The following is a 20,283-nucleotide window of genomic DNA, read 5'->3' on the forward strand; positions in this document are numbered from 1 at the left end:
AGAACAAAACCACAAAAAACCAGGAAGTTCTTTTAGTTACTACTGATTAACTCACACATGTCTCACACACAGTAAAGTACTCACCAATATATTTCCTTCTTAGAAAATTTTGGGACCCAAATTTGGTTAAAAAGATGCCATTTAAAAATGAAAAGTTTGGTATAATTATTTTATGCAGGCAAGAGTGCTAGATAAGTATTAGAGAAATTTAAAGAGATTTCCTAAAAATTTCTTATCATTTTTTTTTCTTTTGGGACATTGGCCACACTTGGCAATGTTCAAGATTTAATTTTGGCTCTGTACTCAAGGATCAGTCCTTGTGGTGGTGGCCCTGGAACCATGTGTGGTTCTGGGGATCAAACTGGGGTTGGCTGCATGCAAGGCAAGTGTCCTAATCTCTGTACTATCAGCTTCATATATTATTCTTCTTACTGATTTTTGTGATTATTCTGGATCAACTATTTTATGCAATACTGATCTTAGGTATACATTTAGATATAAAGCATTCCTTTAACCTACAGGAAACATTTTTTAAAGCTTCTAAAATTTAGATTCTCTCATTTTGTTTCACTTCTATCAAAATTAAAACCAAGCAAAGTCCCAAAGTAAAAGACATTAATGCATTTAAATAAATCTATGGAATAAGAGCCTGAGATTTTTCCAGTGTCTTGGAATATTCAAAGTGACAAATTTAATAAATATCTCAAAGTTTTTAGTACTTTAGTATTTATTTTGCCCTAAAGCTTCATCTACTACTAAAGTTTCTGTGGTAATTCTAAGCCCAAGGCAAGAAATATGAACACAGTTCCAGTACTAGATATCTCTAAGAACTGAAACTACAAAGACATCATAAAGAAAAATGTCTTAAGTTCAATTTATGGAATTCACAAGTTATCTTTCTGAAAGATTCTTTTTACTTAATTAGCCTGCTAACATGCAACTGGAATTTCTTTAAAAGGGATGTGTTTATATTTTCAACAGTTTTTTTAAAAATTAAAAGACCAGTATCTTTCCCCAAGAAATTTCAGAGACATCGCTAGGGGTAAAAAAAAAAAAAGTAAGATTCATTTTCTAATAACAAGAAAAAAAATTCCCTTTTCAGTACAAAGTGTCTTAAAATAACTGACTTCTGATGTCTAGCAAGCAGTAGGTTATTACTGGTTTTCCAATGTTAGAAAAATTTGTCCTTTAGGGCAGACACATTTTAACTTATAATTTTAAACTATCATTACTGTGCACATTTTCTCACCCCTTTCATTGTAACTCTTACTATTTTCATAGTAACCACTATAGAGATCACATTTATTTTCTCTGGAGAAACAAATTACAGAATTCAAACTTGTATGCTGATTTCTGAACAAATCAATGTCTGCCACTCCTAGCTGCCTACATTTTAAAGACATGTAGATATAACAATTCAGCACCTGATCCCCTCCTTCAATATGTATCACAAACTATTAGAAAGGGACATAATTTTTTTTCTAAGACATTAATAAACCTGACCAGTAACAACATGCTCTCCTTGCAGGGGCCACAGAGTTTTAACTCACTGATATTTGTATCCCATCTGCATTTAAGCAAACATAAAAAAACCCTTCTTTGGTTCATACAATATACCTTCAGATATTTTCCACCAAAGTAGATTTCAAAGTCCTTGTCACTCATGTCTTTAGCGTTTGTCTTAGAGAGCTAGTGTTTTCCTTACCATATAAATGCTAGATTTAAATTTGTGCCCACAGATAACCTGCAAATTTGAAGTAATTGTATTTTCCTCTCCCATGTAAATTAGTAATAAGTCACCAATAGGTAACAGGAAATGTAGCTCCATATTCTCACACTGGTTTCTATACTACTGCCTGTAATATTCACTTGAAAGTCTTTGAAGTATGTGGAACGTAGGTTTTGTTATGCATCACTCAAATTCTGATGAAAAGACAGGCTGCATGGTCAGGTAGGTGCCAAAACCACGAGATTAGGTTTTGGAGTGAACACTATTAGAAAAAAAGACTTGCAAGTCATTTTCTTGAATTTTAAAACAAGTCTTGTTAGTTTGTAAGCAGGGTTGTTAGCCTTTACCTTAAGAGACGTTAATACAAATATGTCTAACTGACCATATCAACCAGCATTTAAAAAAATGACTGCGTTTGATTACACATGCAAAATTATTTATTTCTTAGAACAGACCAGTGCTTTTTCCATTTCCTTTCCAATGCACTACATTCTGATACAATGGTAATAATGATAAAATAAATTTGGCCTTCTGCTTTGGAGATTAGTTTGTCCAGGATGTTATACCTGAGGAAGCCTGGTCTTGGCCAAAGACCTAGGTTCAATTGTTGCCCCAACACTTAATAACTGGGTGGGGCTTCAGTAAGTTACTTCACTTCCTTGAATTTCTTTCCATATTCACAAAAGGAGGCGAGTAATAGCTGAGTGTCAGTGGCTCTGAGAATTAAGTGAGGCAAACAGCCCTCAGTGCTGCTTCTCCCAGAGTAGCTCTCACCATGCTAGCTTCTGCCTCCTCTTTTCCAGATTCTGCCCCAAAGTTCACTATTCAAAACATGTTTCAGAGTCTGAGTTTTAAAACCTAGACGTCTGTGTTGTTTCTAATGTGGCTGAAATAATCCCTTGATACAATTAAAAAGCATCATGCCTGTTCTTGCTGCAGTTCTTATAACTGGAACACTTTGTGGCATCTTCAGTACAAAGTCTAGAAAATGGAGGCTGCTGAGATTAGAGGAAAGTTGAACCTCTAGATTCCTCAAGGTAAAGATAAGGAGTCTCCTCTCCTCCCCAAACTTTCACTCCTTTACCCCTAAGACGTCTGCCTTTCTGTATGATGGATACAGTTCAGTCCTAGCAATGAGAAAACTGGATGCAAGCCAAGTTCTTTGTAGATAACGAAACTCAGAAATCCTTTCTTCCTTACTGTTTCTTTAATGTCACAATTATGACATTCAATTTTTTAAAACAGATTGTAATATGTTTTAGTCTAGCAGAGAATATAGCTAAAAAAAACCCTACACTATACAGGACATTAATTCACTCTCTTTTCAAAGAATGAGGATATGCAAGGTTAATGTTTTTGATTTTTCTTTTCTGTGTATAGTCAAGCCTGTTACATTTGTAACAATAATATAGTCATATCTTAAATAATATAGTTTCCCTCTGAAAAGTCAGGTCAGTCTTATTATTAAAGTAGCCCCCAAACCCTTACATAGATGGGATCAACTTGAAAATTTAAATTTAGAAACCAGGAAAAAAAAAAAAGAGAAAGCATTCTCTTCAAGGCAAGCAGTACTACAATTTCTTTCTCACAAAATTAACAATGGGATGGATCTTAAAAATGAAATCAATCTAAACTTATTAGTATTTCAAATACTAATCTGCTCTATCATCTCAAAAAACAATGATAAAATTGAATAAAAAGTGTGCTTAAAATTAACCTGTCCACTTCATTAGTCTACCAACAGACTGAAAATTGCATAAAATCAAGTCAGGATATATATTTCACTTCACGTCTAAAAACAGTAGTGCTAATTTTCACTGTAAGACATTTACTAACATAAAATACGATGGGGTTTTACTGACTTTTTATAAATATACTCCATGCTTTTCTTATTTTAATTTTCAACAGAATTACAATAAAACCAGAGGTGATTAAAATACATACCGAAATACAAGTAATGCTACAGCCAATGATAGAGGACTGAGACAATATATATCATCTATTCAATGCATTTTCCAAGAACATAAACGTCACCTTTGACCTGTATCAGGCACAAGCTATCAATTTTCAGGCTGCACTTCTCTGCCATACCAACTATGTCATCTACCGTAAGCCTGGAAATACTTAATATGATCAAAGCTGTCCTCTCTCCACCAATGTAGAACAAAGAGAAAGACAAGCAAATTATACAGAGATAAGAATTTTACTTACATTACCCATAGAAGTCTATATCTAACATTCTCCAAAGTCCTGCTTACATCGGCAGCTGCAGTTGAATACTTTTTAATGAGAATATTTTAGCTTGATACTCAAGTAGCTTTATGAAAGCCTACCAAAGTTTAAAAACAAATGCTAACAGTCTGACCCGAAAGAGACCTTACCAGAATAGTAAGAAAATGAAAAAGTGCTTTCATTAGTTCTCCAGCACCCTGCTACTTTCAAATGCATCTGTTACTTTCAACAAACATTTCCATGTGGCAAAAAGAGGAGGGACAAACCTATCTGATTTTACACCTATTCTTAGGGAACTGTGATTAAAGTCTCTTTGTAACTTCAAGCATTAACATTAAAATCTCCAAGTACAAAAATCACAAAACCAAGTATTAATAAGACACTTGAGGGAAAATTTATTTTTGGAAAAGCTGAGGAGGAAAACATAAATTCCTGACACAATCCCAAAATGACTGTTCATTAGATTAAAATTTTATAATGTTTATAAATATCTTACAATTATTTCTTGTCAAATCTTCTAGAGACATTTGCTTTCCTTAGAAAATGCAAAAATCCTCTGATTAAAATATATGTGGAGAAACATACAGAATAATTAATACCAAGTAATTTAAAGAAAGAAAAGACTTAGCAACCAGAAAGGTATTGCTTTAAAACATCTAACCATGTGCTACAAATTGGCTATAAATATATCCTTTGGAAAAATGTATAAACGCATTCTTTGAAAAATAGTGATTTATTTTATGAATCTGTATAGGGTCAAATTTTCAGTTTGATTGAAAACAGATGGTAGGTAGCCAGTCAAGTCAGGCTCTGGACCTGGAACTCCAAACAGGAAATACGGCCCTCACTAGCTGCCTGCTTCCCTAATCATTCCCAGAGCTTCAGACTCATTTTTATGAATCTCCAAATGACTTTCATCTTTTCCTCCTACCTACAATGAATAAAATAGTCCCTAAATGCATTATGTGAGTGTATGTATATTTATATAGATTATATGTTTGCAACATAAGAAAACATTAAAACAAACACACTTCAAGCCCAGTGTTGGCAAACATTAGGCATTAAAAATAACTCACAAATTCAAGCTTCCATTCTATACTATTTAAGAAGAGCCACAAACTATTGAGAACTGTGTCAAAGACTTACTTTGACACTACTTAACAGCAAGAAAATACACAAACTGACATATTACAGAAAATAATGACACAAAACCTAGCTGGTTTTAGCAATTCATCTATACTGCTTTCCAATAAAGAAGACAGTTAGCAGCTTTGTGAACAAAGAAAAAGACTCACCGTTTTCCCATTATAGTAGTACATCAAAGAATTGCTGCCCACCCCAGGCACAGGATAAGCACAATACATGCTGATTTTGAAAATGTTACTGTCTGCAGCTAACGCTCAGGGCTTCTCTCCAAAACATACATCCACACAGCCAAACAGAGTTAAGTCTTCAGCACTATGTATCCACACATGAATTTACTCAAAAGGAACTTATGCAAAATAGGACTGAACCAACTCAGAGCACAGGGGAGGCTTATGCTTTAAGTAACCTCTTTCAATTTTTATCAAGTTCTTGCATTAGTGGAGGGTACTAATGAGACAAACCTTTGGATATTAAGAGATACAGCTTACAATTCTAAATAATCAAAAGAAATATAAATGTCCTGGAGAAAACTATTCCAAGGAATTTTTGAGGACACACAAACATAACACACATCCGCGCGTGCGCGCACGCACACACACGTGTATATCTTAAATAAAGGCAAAATGAAATCTGCTAATCTTTTTTTAAAACTTTAATTAAGTCGGAGCTCTTGGGGCAAGGAAACCTAGCTTGCCACACCTCTAGCAATAATACCATCTGGTGTGGTCTAAAGATGCTCCCAAGTTTGATAAACAGATGATCAAGCAAACAGGAATTGGAAACACTGAATCACGTGTAACAAGCAGCATCCAGACAGCTTAGCCTTGTATGAAATAATTTCCTGGAGAAAACGAACACATTATCTAAGTACCTCTTAACGAAGTACAACAAATTACAATTTTTTTAACTGTACAAAATTACTGAAAAAGTTGAAAAACATTTCATGGAAAAGATAAAGGCAAAAAAATTTCTTGGTAATTTTTTAAAAATATAAGTATTTAATAACATTTTTCAGATATAAGTCTCCTTAAAGTCCTCATCTGTAAGACTAATGAAAAGTTTATAATGGACTAAACTCTTCCAGAATATCTCATACACATTAAGCAATACAGTAATTAAATAGAAAAAAACAAACGATTTGTTTGCCCTTATAAAAGGCTACCATGTATAGAAACCAAATGTTCATGCTAGCTAGTAAGCTAAAAAAAAAAAAAAAATTCTTAGAAGTGGTTTCCTCCTTTTAAGATCACAGTTCTTCTTAAGGGGTACTTTGATATTACTATTTTTATATTATTGCTCAAATATTTCAAAAAGGAAAAATGGTATGAGAATAAATGTCTTACATATTTCTAAAAAAATTACTCAAATCAGTGTTTCAGGCACCATGCAAATACATGTTTCTCAACTTCTGTTGTTTAAAAATTTTCTATTTATCTTCTAGCGAGAATTTCAACTCATAAAAACATAGTGGCAACTTGTTTTTCTCATTTCCCCTCATCAAAACTTCTTTGTACTATCTGTTCTCCCTGTGTATGTTCAGAGGGAGGCTCATAAGCCGCAAGAAGGGCCGTAACACTTTTGTTTCAAAGGCACTTTTCCTAAAGTAGAGCTTCTCTAATTAAGAAATATTCTAGGGATATTTTTTAATATCCAAACCCGCACTCTTGTGAAAAACTTATCAAATTATTGTAGCAAAGCACCATCAGAAAAGCAGGCCAGCTAAGTTAACAACATTTTAAAAGCTGATGATATCACAAGAACAGTGAAACCTCCCTATACTCTCCAGATAGAGAAAAGGCTGAGCAGCAGCTGCAAAAGAACATCACTGTACAGCCCACTCTGAAAACGCCGTCTGCAGACCCAGGAACTTCCTCCCTCCTGTGAGGCCACAAAGCCCTGTCTCAATCCTTAGAGGACTGTGTAAAAAGCTTTGGTAGACAATTAACAATGCCATGTCTTAAAACTATTCAAGTAAATTTTATTCTTTCCTAGACAAAGACTTTTTTTCTGCTGATGGAAGAAGTGCTTTTAAAACAAAAAGAGAAATAAACTTATTTCCACTTTATACGCATATCTTCGTTTTCTCCCCCTTTTCTTTATTTAAAAAGAAAAACTGCTTTTAAATCTGAACAGGAAACATATTTAATAGTGTTTAAATATAGTTGAGTTAAAAGCTTTTGCTTCTACTTTTCATTCCACTCTGAAAAACAGATATAAAACTTATAAAAATGTATTTAAGACCTTTCCCTCAATGCATAACACAATACAAACTACCGTCTACATTGAGAATGAATGCAGAAACTCAGCACGAGGGGCGGGGCAGGAAAGACCTAGATACATAAGAGTCACATTAAGTTCATTCCTCAAAAAAACAGTGAATCATCAAGAAAACTGGCAGTAATCTAAATAAAATGTTCTTCTATTCTAGTTGCATAATATGGCAAGGTCCTTTACATTTGTTAGCACTAAATATCATCCTTTTGAAGTCAACATTACTTTAAAAGACACTGAACTGGTTGATGCAGACAGTCATTAATTTTTATCACAATTGTCTTTCTCTCTTCCTCAAAAAAAGTTTTTTGAAAAAAAAATCTAATTTAATCTATGTAACAGCTGCAGCACAATTCCCCTACCCCCCTTATGGAGAATCATATTACAGGGAAAAAAATGCATATAGCTGGATCAAGTGCTGCTCTACTCAATGCAGTTGTTTAATCTTTGCTCTTTTTTTTTTAAAGGACCATGTCAAGGGTTAATCCTGTGACTCAGTCTGACAGAACAAGTCAGCTGGAGACAGGCCATGTTTCAGACCCGGTTCCAGACAGACATGCAGTCTGCACAGAAGCTCTGAACCCTCATGCACTCTTAATACCAAATTGTTGCCACCTTCAACTCTACATAATTACTTTTGTGTTATTCTAAGATTATATAATCTGACTCACTATTCATGCTACAAAATCTAAGAAACATGAAATCTTATATTAAAGTCAAGCCTTTAAGGTATATATCAGCAACATTATTAATGGAGAGTCAGAGAGTCCCCCAGAAAAACTTTTATCCGGAAACTGATAACTCCTATTTTTAAAGATTATTATTACTATTATTATTGCATTTCACTGATTTTCAATTTGCTTAGTGAAGATTTAGGAAAATTTGTTTTCAAGAAGTTTGTTAGGCAGAAACTTTCTGGCCACTTCAGTTTAAATTTCAGGACTTCATACAAAAATTCCTTTTTCTTCTCATTTTTCTGTCTACTGAGAAATGGGACTTCCATGGAGAGTTTCCAACATGTCTTGGGATTATCCATGCAATGTTTTAATATTAAAACGGAGTTACGGAGTTATCTTTATTTTAATATATTATATATATATAATATATTATATATATAAATATATATTATAAATAATATATATTTATTTTAATATTAAAACGGATAACTTTACGGAGTTATCTTTATTGCTGTAACTGTAACTTTCACGGTTGTTTTTTCCCCCGTTCCTTCCCTCCGCCTCTAAGTTAGTTTTGGGCCATACCTGGCAGTGCTCATGGCTGACTCCTATGTGCTTACACACTTGCTCTGTGATCAGGGATCACTCCTGGCAAGGCTCAGAGGACCACATGTGGTGCTGGGAACCGAACCAGGGTTAGCCGCATACAAGGCAAGGCAAGCACCATACCCACTGGACTATCTCTCTAGGCCTCATGTGTTTTTTTGTTTTAGTTTTGGGCCACACCCGATGGTGCTAAGAGGAGGCTACTCCAGGCACAGTGCTTTGCTCCTGGGAGTACCCGAGGAACCACGCAGTGGAGGGTATAAAGTCTGTTCCCACGTGCTGCACACGCACTGAAGCCCCTGAGTCAACTCACTGGCCCAACGCTGTACGACTTAAAATAATCCTTAGGCAAGAATGTTGCGAAGACAAATTATGTTTATAAGAGGCCTTCAAGACAAAAACTGAAATTTAACTGAGTTACACGTCTTAATTTTGGGGGACACAACCTGCAACATGTAGAGGTTGTGTTTGGGAGTCCATGCAATGCAGGGATACAATCCAGGCCCCCAACATGCAAACCATGCATTCTAAACCTTTGAGCAGCCTCTTGGATTCATTTTAATTAAAAAAGGTCAGCTATGATTAAACAGTATATAGTCTCTCTCTCTGTAGGATAGGTGCTGGGGCTTGAACACAAAATCTCAAAAATTATATATACACTCTACTACTGAGCTACATCCAGCTACATACATTTGAAAAATTTTACTGAATTTGGAGAAGGTATTCTTAGTCACATTTGGCGGTGCTCAGGTGACCATGCAGTGCCCAGGGACTGAACTGGAGTCAGACACAAGCAAAGCAAGGGTCTTCACTTCTGTACTATTCTTTTGCCCTTAAGCATTTTTCTACAAAAAGGACAATAAGGAACATTCCAGTGTTCCATAAGGTATGACAGGAAGCCCTATAAGGTATGACAGGAAAAACAACCTAAAACCTGCTCATAGAATGCCTCACTATAAGTTTCAACATTATTTCTACATGAATCAATTCACAGGAAACAAGATTTTTCTTTTATTTTGGTTTTGTGACAACAACTGGTGGTTCCTAAGGTTCACCCCTGGCTCTGCTTAGGGACTGCGCCTGGTAGTGCTAGGAACCGCCTGGCTGTGTGCAAGGCAATGCCTGCATCCCTGTACTATCTTTCTGATCCTAACATTTTTAGAATGACAAATTCAAAGTTCACATGTAAAGAATTTCACAGGTTAATTATATGTTCACAACGGCTAAATCTCACTAAGTAACACATTATTGGCTAAACAGGACATGGGGATGATGAAAGGTTTAAGGGGATAGTTAAACGAGCGACTCTATAGTCGCACAGATTTTAATTAGAAGACCTTCCTCCTCAATGCCTCTACCTGCTTACATAGCTTGAGAGACATTACTCGCAAGTGAATACTTTGTCCTAAACGGATAGTACTTTAGGTGGCCTGGTTAATTAAATAAGACAACAAAATTCCAGGTTTTTTGGATTATAATGTAGATTCTCTAGTATCTGCCACTTCCTAACTATTTAGAAATCAACCTTCTATGGGGCTGGAGCGATAGTACAGTGGGTACGGTCTTTGATCCCCGGCTTCCCATACGGTCCTCCAGCAGTGCCAGGAATAATTCCTGAGTGCTGAGTCAGGAGGAATTCTTGAATATGGCTGGTGTGACCATCCCACCTTCCCACCCAGTATAGAAAAAAGAAGTTGACCTTCTAGTTATTTATTTTGTAGAAAAGAATGTAAAATTCTAGTGAAATAGTACATCCCTTTCGCAGCAATATACTAAATTCAATGCACATCATTATTTTTTGTTTGTCTTTGGGCCACATCCAGCGATGCTCATTGGTTACTCCGGTCTCTGCACACATGAATTACTCTTGGCAGTGACTGGGAGATTATCTGGGGTACTGGGAGTTGAACCTGGTCAGCTGCATGCATGGCAAATGCACTACCCACTGTACTATTGCTCCAGCTCCCTGTAATACGCATTAAAGACAATAATCCTTAGATCTGAAATCATACAGTGCCTCAACCAATTCATCCTTTTTGCTACCAATAAATCATAATGATTCCAAATATTATCTTTCAACTCTCTGAAATTCTTTTTTTTTTCTTTTTGGGTCACCCAGCGATGCACAGGGGTTACTCCTGGCTCATGCACTCAGGAATTACTCCTGGCAATGCTTGGGGGACCATATGGGATGCTGGGAATTGAACCCGGGACAGCTGTGTGCAAGGCAATTGTCCTACCTGCTGTGCTATCACTACAGCCCCTCTCTGAAAATCTTAAAAAAATAAAAATAAAAACAAAACCCCAAAGAGCCAAGCTAAATAGATAGCATAGGAGTAAAGCACTTGCATTGCATCTGGCAACCCTGATTTGACACCGTTCTCCCCCCCACCCCCTGCTCCCCCAGCACTGCATAGTTACCCAAGCACCCCCAGGGGCAACCCCTAAGCACAAAGCCAAGAATGACCCCTGAGCACCCATGGGTGTACTAGTGAAATAGTACATCTCTTTGCCCCCCCTCCCCCCAATTTATCAAAGACCCAATTCTGTGATCTTTATTCAGGTGATACTATAGGAAACAGTTGCCCCTTGATTGTGAGTACCTTACACTTAGCCTTACACTTTGATTCTATCATAAACAGGTACACTATTTAGTTGGATATTGATTGAAAAATGGAAAATCACTGGTCTGAGGATGCAGTTGAGCAATATAGTACAAGCCTTGCATGGTAGCCCTGAATTCCATCCTCTGTATACACCACCCTCAAACAGAAAATGAGTAGCACATACAATACAGACATATACTTCTCATAGGAGAGTATAAAACATGTGCAAAGATCATAAATCTATTTCAGATATAGAACGTCATATTTTTAATTATTTTTTGAGACACTTAGCAGTGCTCAGTTTTTTCCTGGCCCCCTACTTAACTGATGAACTTGGAGTAACATATTGGTGCCAGAGATAGAAACCAGGTTGACCATGTGCAAGGCAAGTGTCCTACTTATTCTACTATGCCTCTAGCCCAAGATTGAAAAAAAAAAAACACAAAAAACAAAAACTCCTTTCAAAAAGCTGCTATAATATGAATTTTACAAATTCTTAATGAGAGGCTGAACTGTTATTAAGGCGGGGCAGGATGCTTGCCTTCTACATGGTTGATCTGGGTTCGTTCCCTGGCACCTAAGATGATCCCCTGAGCTCCTATACAGGAGAAGGCAAAGAAAACTTTATGAGGAAAATAAACAGCATCATCTCTTTCACAGATAGGAATGGAACTGACAAAGCATCTAAAAAGCAATTATTAGAGCCCTTCAACAAAGATTGAAATATCATTATGGAGTATATGTAAAACCTGAAGTAAATTGCATGTTTCTTTAAGTCATAAACTATGACAAAGCAGTTTTCTTTAAAAAATTAAAGTTTTTTCCGCCCCTTTCTAGTCTTGACCATTTCTTTCCCCACGTAAATTAGTTTGCCACTTCTGATTTGCCACTTGAAATAACATGATGGGAAATTCATTAGCCATTCTGCAACTTGATAATTTTCCTGCAGATGGCTCTATAGTCATAGGATTGCCTGACGCTGTGTGTGTGAGGAAAAAATGCGGACAACTAGATTTGTAAATTTCTCACCAATTTCTAAAAAAAACTTCTGAATATCTTTGAAACCTGGGACAAAGCTTTGTCTACTGACTTATTAGGCAACTCACAAGACTGCAAGCAAACACAGTTATTATTTTAAATCAGAAAGCAAATAATCTGATGTTGAGTGAAGTTAGTTCTTCCTTAAGGAAAGTGTCACCTGGTTTGTTTTTCTTTTTTGGGTTGTTTCTTCATGTGTGCTTTCCCCCTTCTAATCTAGAAAGTCACAGAATCTTTCAATTTACAAGAAATGGAACCACACCAAATTATATTTTAAATTTGTTTTTAAAGAGAGCAGAGTAACATCTGCATCTCAGCCTGGAGCCATTTCAAGAATCTGCTATTTGAAGTTCTAAATAACTTATGCACTAAGTTATTTCTGGCCCAAATCTGTTTCTGTTTCACTAATAATTCTTGCTTAGTAGTAATACCTCCAGCCAATTAAATATCAAGATTCTACCAAATCATTCTGCCTCACAGTTGTAAATATCAAATAACAAAGCAGAGCTAATTTTAACTATGCCCCCTGGAAGAGATGAAGTAGATCCTGAACTTATAAGAAGACCCATGTTAATAAGGGTTGTTAACTATTACAAAAGTCTGATAACCACATCATCAAAAGAAAACTACTTCATTCTGAGAACATAGCTAAGACTAGAATAGAAAGGGTGTGAGAGATGTACCAGTTCAGAAAAGCAAAGCCAAACACTGTTTAATGCCGTTTAATACTAGGTAGGCTTCACTAGGAAAGGCCATACACCCACCGACAAGTTTCCCTTAGAGAAAGATTGGGAATCAGACAAACTACGGGGAAAATCCAATCCACAAGCTATTGTTCTATTCCTATGAGTATTTGAGTACACATAAGCACATACAACAGGGCAAAAAATTCTCTCTACAATTTCTTAGCACTCTATAATGAAGATAGAGTCCTTAGGTGATAGACTCTGGCATCACGAAACAGGGATTAGGGTAGGCCACCAAATTCGCCTGATTTTAAGTTTCCATTTCTGCAAAATATAGACATTAAACTGAGCCAAATACTTCTTAGGAATTTCACCACCAATAAAACCTTTTGTCCTACTCTGCCCCCAAACACTGAGTTCCTATTATGGAAGACTTTTGTTCCCGGAACTCATTTTTACTGGATTTCAACAAATATCCTTCCCCGTTCAGGGGTGCAGACAAAGTGTTTGGGGATGCAGTTTATTTAGCAGTAGTGCCCATGCCTTGGAAGTGTGACACCCTGGTTTGACCCCCAGGCACTGTTTGAAAAGAGGAAAGAAAACAAGGTCTGGGGACCAGGGTGACTGTAGAGTAGATAGGGCACTTGCATGCAGGTTGCAAATCCAGGGCACCTATATATGATCCCTTCAAGTCCACCAGAAGAAAGCCTTGAGCACCACAGGGTGTGGTCCCAAACCAAGACCAAAGAAAACAAAAAAAAAAAAAAAAAAAAAGAAAAAGAAAAAGAAAAAGAAAATAGGGTCTGGTCTTTGGGCTGGACACAGCTCAATAGGCTGGAGCACAAGCTTTGCATTTTGCATGCAGGTGACCTGGGTTTGATTGTCGGCACTATAGGGTACCCCAAGCACTACTAGGAATGAGCCCCAAAGCCAAGCAGGGAGTAGCACTTGAGCACTGCTGCATGTGGCCAACAAAACAAAAAACAAAACAAAACAGAAACAAGTATTTTAACTAACATTCAGAATTTGGGTTTAAATTTCTGAATGGAATTTTTTCATTGATCTTGCCACACTGAGTTGAAGTAACTGTACGAAAAGAATCTGATGTTCTAGAGAGCATGACTGATTTTATCTCACTGAAACACAACATTGGTTAGTTATTTTGAAATATTTAATACCTTTTCATATTACTGACTTTAAAGATCCAGAGCTGTGACTCACTGGCATAGATGATACCTTAAGTCTAAATCAAGTTTAAGATGTAGCTTTTCAACTGCATCTGCAAATAGCACTGTCATCCCGTTGTTCATAGATATGCTAGAGCAGGCACCAGTAACATCTCCATTGTGAGACTGTAACTTGTTTTTACTGTTTTTGGCATATTGAATACAGGAGCTTGCCACAGGCCACAGGTAGCTTGCCAGGCTCTGCCATGAGGGCGGGATACTCTCGGTAGCTTGCCGGGCTCTCAGAGAGGGGCGGAGGAATCGAACCCGGGTTGGCCACGTGCAAGGAAAATGTCCTACCAGCTGTGCTATGGCTCTGGCCCATATCTGCAAGCAGCACGACTAAAAGCCCAAAGCTTCAAATGAAATGAAAGGCTGATACAAAAGGGAATCCAAACGAATCATCACAGGGGATGGAGAGAAATTCAGAGGGTTGGAGCACATGTGTGGCCATCCAGAGCCCGGGTTCCATTACTGGACAGCAGAGTGGAGCTTTGGTGGTCGCCCGCACTCCCAGGGAGGAAGTCCCACTCCAAACAGCAGTGATCTCCCATGCCCATGACTATCACTCTTATACAGAATCCACATGCTCTGCATTCTAGTTGCATTTATGCTAGCAAATGAAGTGTCCTTCTAAGGTATTAGCTACAGGTACCAGTGGCCTACTGATATTTGCTTTTCAAACTAACATCTTTGGGGGCTGCAGGATGGCTCAGTGGCTTGAGTCTGCCACGTCAACATGAGGACCTGAGTTTTGGAACTTCCAAGGCTGCCCACACACAGTGAGTGAGGTTTTGGCAGCTTTGCTGTCTGGGACCACTGAGCCCCTGGAGAGCACTGTGGAAGAGTGTGAGAGCCCCTGCCTAATGTGCAACCCCCAAATCTGTGTGTGACCCCTGCTCATGACAACAAGAGAAGGGAAGGAAAGAGGAAAAACAAAACATGTAGCATCCAGAACAAAACAGTTTTAAAAAAATGGATGTGGGAAAGTTGACATTTTACCAATAACACTTTGGAGACTTTGAAGGAAAAAGCAACTAGTTATTTCACCAACAGAATGAGTTCATTCTGAAATTTGAAATAAAGCAATTTGTGTGCAGTCTTCTAAGAACACAGCCAGAATCAGCTTACATACTTCAGGGAGGCTGTTGAGACCAACCGGTTCACTGGCAGAGACTGGAAGTCTGATTGATGCATGAAGGCTTTTTGGTCACTGGCTGCTGCCACTCTCTCATTGTTGCTGGGCACAGAAAAACCTACCTACTCGGCCTTTCTGTTGGGGGAAGAGGCAATATCACTTCGTATCTGAGATACGAGGCATGCTGGGTTATGTAGTGTGCTGAATGCCTTATGTAAGAATGCTCCGCAAGCCTCTAAACTCATTTAAATAGAATTTCTGTCTCTCACTTTGACAGTTTGAAATAATGTCGTTTGAGCCAGAGACTGTACAGGAATTAGGCTGTTTGCCTTGCATCTCACTAACACTGGTTTGACTCTCGGGTACCACAGTGACAGGGGTCATGCCTAAGCATGGAGCCAGGACTACCCCTACCTTTTCCTTTGCTGTGTGCCTGCCCCTAGCCCACCAAATAGCATCCTGAGGGCCAGGAAGCCAGGAAGACAGCTCCTCGGGGTCTCAGAGAAAGCTTTGTGCACAGGATTTTCAGGCTTGACTGCTAGTACCACATGGTCCCCCATGTCCTGCTATGTACAAGCACCAAGTACAGTTAGTTGTGACACCCAAATAAAAATAGGCAAACAAATCAAACAACCAAAAAAGCATCACCTAGGAAATAAAATACTTAAAATAAACATATATACATCAAAAGAGATGGCTATGCTATGATTTTAACAAATAGTTAACAGTTTGTTATGGGGCATATTTTAACTAAGTTGGTTATGGCTTCTACACAACTCTGTAATAAAATTAGGCATGGATTTGCTTCTCTGTACCTTTTGGTTGGATAATTTAGACTAGTGAAATAAACTGTTACATGATTATAAATTTGCTCGAGTGTGCCCAGTAACAGTCTCCATTGGAGACTTTGTTGCTACTGTGTTTGGCATATCCAATACATCACATCAGGGCGTTTGCCTTGCATGCAGCCAACATGGCCGACCCGAGTTCGATTCCTCCGCCCCTCTCGGAGAGCCCGGCAAGCTACCGAGAGTATCTCGCCCTCACGGCAGAGCCTGGAAAGCTATCCGTGATGTATTCGATATGCCAAACACAGTAATAACGAAGTCTCCAATGGAGACATTACTGGGCCCGCTTGAGCAAATCGATGAACAACAGGAGGACAGTGACAGTGACAGATGATTATAAATAAAGGGTTCTGAGATATATATGTATACTGTAATTAGTAAGATGCGAAGCATTGGTAGCAAAACCACAGTATTGTGATCTTTGAGGCTACTTGTTTTATTCTACCATGGTCACTACAATGAAATACTGACATGTAAAAAAAAACCAAGTCCCTGCAGGGACTGGAGAGAGTGCAAAGGGCTTGGACATTGGCCCGTAGGCCATGAGGCTTGGTGCAATCCCTCACATCACCTGGAACCCTGAGCATAGCTTCAGAACCTGCTCCCCAAACCACCGATGAAACAAATAAAAAACCCCAATAAAAACAAAAACTCAAAACAACCCAACAACATAAATTTTCAAATTGTGTGTGCACAGAGATGGTTGGCCCCAAAGTCAGACAAACTTGCTACAAAGTCCTTTACAGAGAATGCTTGCTGATGCCTCCTGGTCCAGAACACCAAAGGGCAGAAATACTGGCCATTACAAAGATTATTTGACAAAGTAGCTTCTAGCAAAATTCCTTGGAACGTAATTTCTACAATGGTTATTTTATAAAACTGAGAAAATGATGAAGAATTGTTGGGTTGGTAATTAACATAACTAAGGAGGGAGGAAAAAAAGGAATGACTAGCACTAAAATTTGTTTAATCTATCAAATTATTAAAATAGGTATCAAATTAACATAAAGCATTTAATAAATATGAGTAAATATACAAAATAACACATTAGTATATTATGATCTATTACATATATTAATATAAACATAGAAATCACCATAGTTTTAAAAATGCTTTATAAAAATAAAAATGCTTTAAAGTCTAACAACAATATAGTTTCTTTCTTTTTTTTATATTTTTGCTCTGTGGGTCATATCCGGCAATGCACAGGGGTTACTCCTGTCTCATGCAGTCAGGAATTACTACTGGCAGTGTCGGGGGACCATATGGGATGCTGAGAATGGAACCTGGTCAGCTGCATGCAAGGCAAACGCCCTACCTGCTGTGCTAACGCTCCAGCCCCAACAACAAATATATTGATACAGAATACAATCATTGAAACACAGGCAGAATCCATCTTAGTGGCACATGGATAACATGTGAAACCAAGTCAACAAATAGACACAGAAGTTCATTCTATCCCAAACGCGTCCTACAGGGCTAGGATGAAAGAGACGTTACTGGGGCCTGCTCGAGGCAATCGACGAATAACAGGATGATGAAATGAAATGAAATGAAAACAATCATTGAAATTCAAGTAGAGTATGCAACTTTTCAAAGTAAATCATTACTGATCAAATAAAAGGGTGTGCAACCCAGGCTATTGATGCTGCAAGAAAGGGAAATAAACAGAAACCAACACAAAGGGAGGGGCGGATGGAGCAGTGAGCACATGCCAAGGCTGGGGGGCCTGAACTCAACTCCTGCCACTGCATGGCTACACAACAGAGAACGGTGCTGGGGGAGCCCCTCCCGCATTTCAGGAAAACAGAGACAAAAAAGAAAAAAAAGGACACTAAAAACTGTCTAATAAACTGTACTATGTCACAGCCTATGACTAGAGCTGAAAATCCACCACAGAACATTAATACTGCAAGCCTTTTTAAAGCAAAGGAAGACCTGACATTTAAAAGATGATTTTGAAATAATAATGAAAGGAACACAACCTTAGGAATTTGGGTCTAAACATTTTCTGGAACATGTAAAGGAGTTTACTTTCTTGTGATAAAAAGTCTTGAAAGTTTCTTCTTTTTTATTTTATAATTCATCATTTGCATATAGAAAGGGACCAATGTTTAGAAATGCTAATCCCACTAACACCAAATTTAGAAATGAAGAAAGTAACTTCTGTCACTTTAAAACAGAAATTCTTATCTTTTTTTCCCCTGAGAAATAGCATTTACTCTAAAATATACTTTTAATTAAAATGCATTTACTATTTATAAACCCTTAATAACATTTAATATGTTTAATATTTTCAGCATAATTTCAATGTAGTGCTTATTGTGTTGCTTACTGTGTTTGATGTTGATATAATTACATACAGAACTAAGAATACTGAATTTGGTTCTACATAAATATCCATGAGATACCAAATGAGATAGCTAGCAACAGCATAGGGCTGGACAGAGAATACAGCTAGTGAGATGCTTGACTTGCATGTGACTGACCAAGGTCCCATCTCTGGCACCACAAATGGTCTCCCAAACACCACCAGGAGCCATGGATCCCTGACAGAGCCAGGAGTATGCTCTGAGCACTGCTGTGCGATACCCCGTCTCCCACCATCTGCAGAATGGGTCTGGCTTATGACATTTCCTTATAGTTCTCAAATAAATGTTTTGGAGCGATAGCACAGTGGTAGGGCGTTTGCCTTGCACGCAGTCAACATAGCCGACCCGAGTTCGATTCCTCTGCCCCTCTCGGAGAGCCCGGCAAGCTACCGAGAGTATCTCGCCCGCACGGCAGAGCCTGGCAAGCTCCCTGTGAAGTATTCGATATGCCAGACACAGTAACAACAAAGTCTCCAATGGAGACGATACTGGGCCCGCTCGAGCAAATCGACGAACAACGGGAGGGCCTTTACCTTTACCTTTTTATCACAATCAAAAGACTCCCCTTTTATATCAATCCTAGACACTTGAGACAATACAGCAACTCACTCTTTCAAGGAGTGAATGCCATTATGGTTAGGACTATGGAGAACTATAAAATACCAAAAATATATTGTTTTGAAAAATTAACGTCAGGCTATGAAGACATGAGATAAATTTCATTTACTAATTTATTTTTATCCTGCATAATTGTAGTAAATATTAACATGTAAATTTACTTTATTACTCAGAAAAATTATAGCAATAAATTACAGGAAAATTGCATCGTTACATGTTTTAGCAGTTCTGTCAGTTTTAAATATGATTTCTGTTAATCTAGCAGAAATCATCTGTTACACTGTTGAACCACCTACCCCTGCATCACACACAACTGTTAAAATGTAAATTGCCCAACTATTTTTAGCTGCTGCTGAAAAAAAAGTTCCTGTCTTTGGGAATAATGATTTGAAGCATTGTGTTCATTTTGTTTATCAAGCAGCTCTTCAGCCTCTTGTGGGCCCAAGTGCTTATGCAAGCAAAAGCTTTCAACACTGCGGCAGCTGCAATTCACCCTTGCAGGTAGGCTGCAGGTTCCGAGACAGCTGCCTGGCTGCAGGAGACTGAGCTCCAGCTGGAACCGACTTGCAAATTCAAGTTTTCTTGCCTCACACAGAAGAGAAGGCAGAGGAAGAACATAGGAAATGGGGAAGGCAAACAACCCCAAAGATGTTATCTCTACTCCAGCCTGAGTAAGAAATAAGCTCAGACCCCCACTTGCCAGGGCGGATATTCCACTCAGCATACACTTCGAGGAGCTGTGACGCATCTGGCAGCACCTGCGCCCCCGTGTTAAGTACAGCCAAATAAAAGCCCAGCACCCATTTACACAACAAAGAGATGGCCCCTACAAGGCAAGGGGCCTCAACCCAAAGCTAACTCCTCATGAGGGGAGGGAGAGGGGGTGCCTCTTGCTCAGGGGATTTTAATATGATGCAGGTTCATTTACAAATAATTTTACCCTTCATAAGAGTAAAGTACATTTAATAGCACAAACACCCTACATCATTGGATTATCATGGCCATTAATGACTGTTCACCAAACCTTTCCAATCTCTTTCATGAAAGCTCTTTATTCTCAAAGGATACATTTTTGAGCAAAGAGGGATCA

The 20,283-nt window shown here is 38.0% G+C and overlaps 1 protein-coding gene across 4 annotated transcripts in view; it reads right to left on the reverse strand.

The window, feature by feature from the left end:
• Window positions 1–20,283, reverse strand: part of TCF12 (transcription factor 12) — a 321,390-nt gene that overhangs the window by 55,307 nt on the left and 245,800 nt on the right. The window lies entirely within an intron of this gene.

The sequence above is a fragment of the Sorex fumeus genome, unplaced genomic scaffold, assembly GCF_029834395.1.
Source record: "Sorex fumeus unplaced genomic scaffold, SorFum_2.1 ptg000081l, whole genome shotgun sequence".
Classification (NCBI taxonomy): domain Eukaryota; kingdom Metazoa; phylum Chordata; class Mammalia; order Eulipotyphla; family Soricidae; genus Sorex; species Sorex fumeus.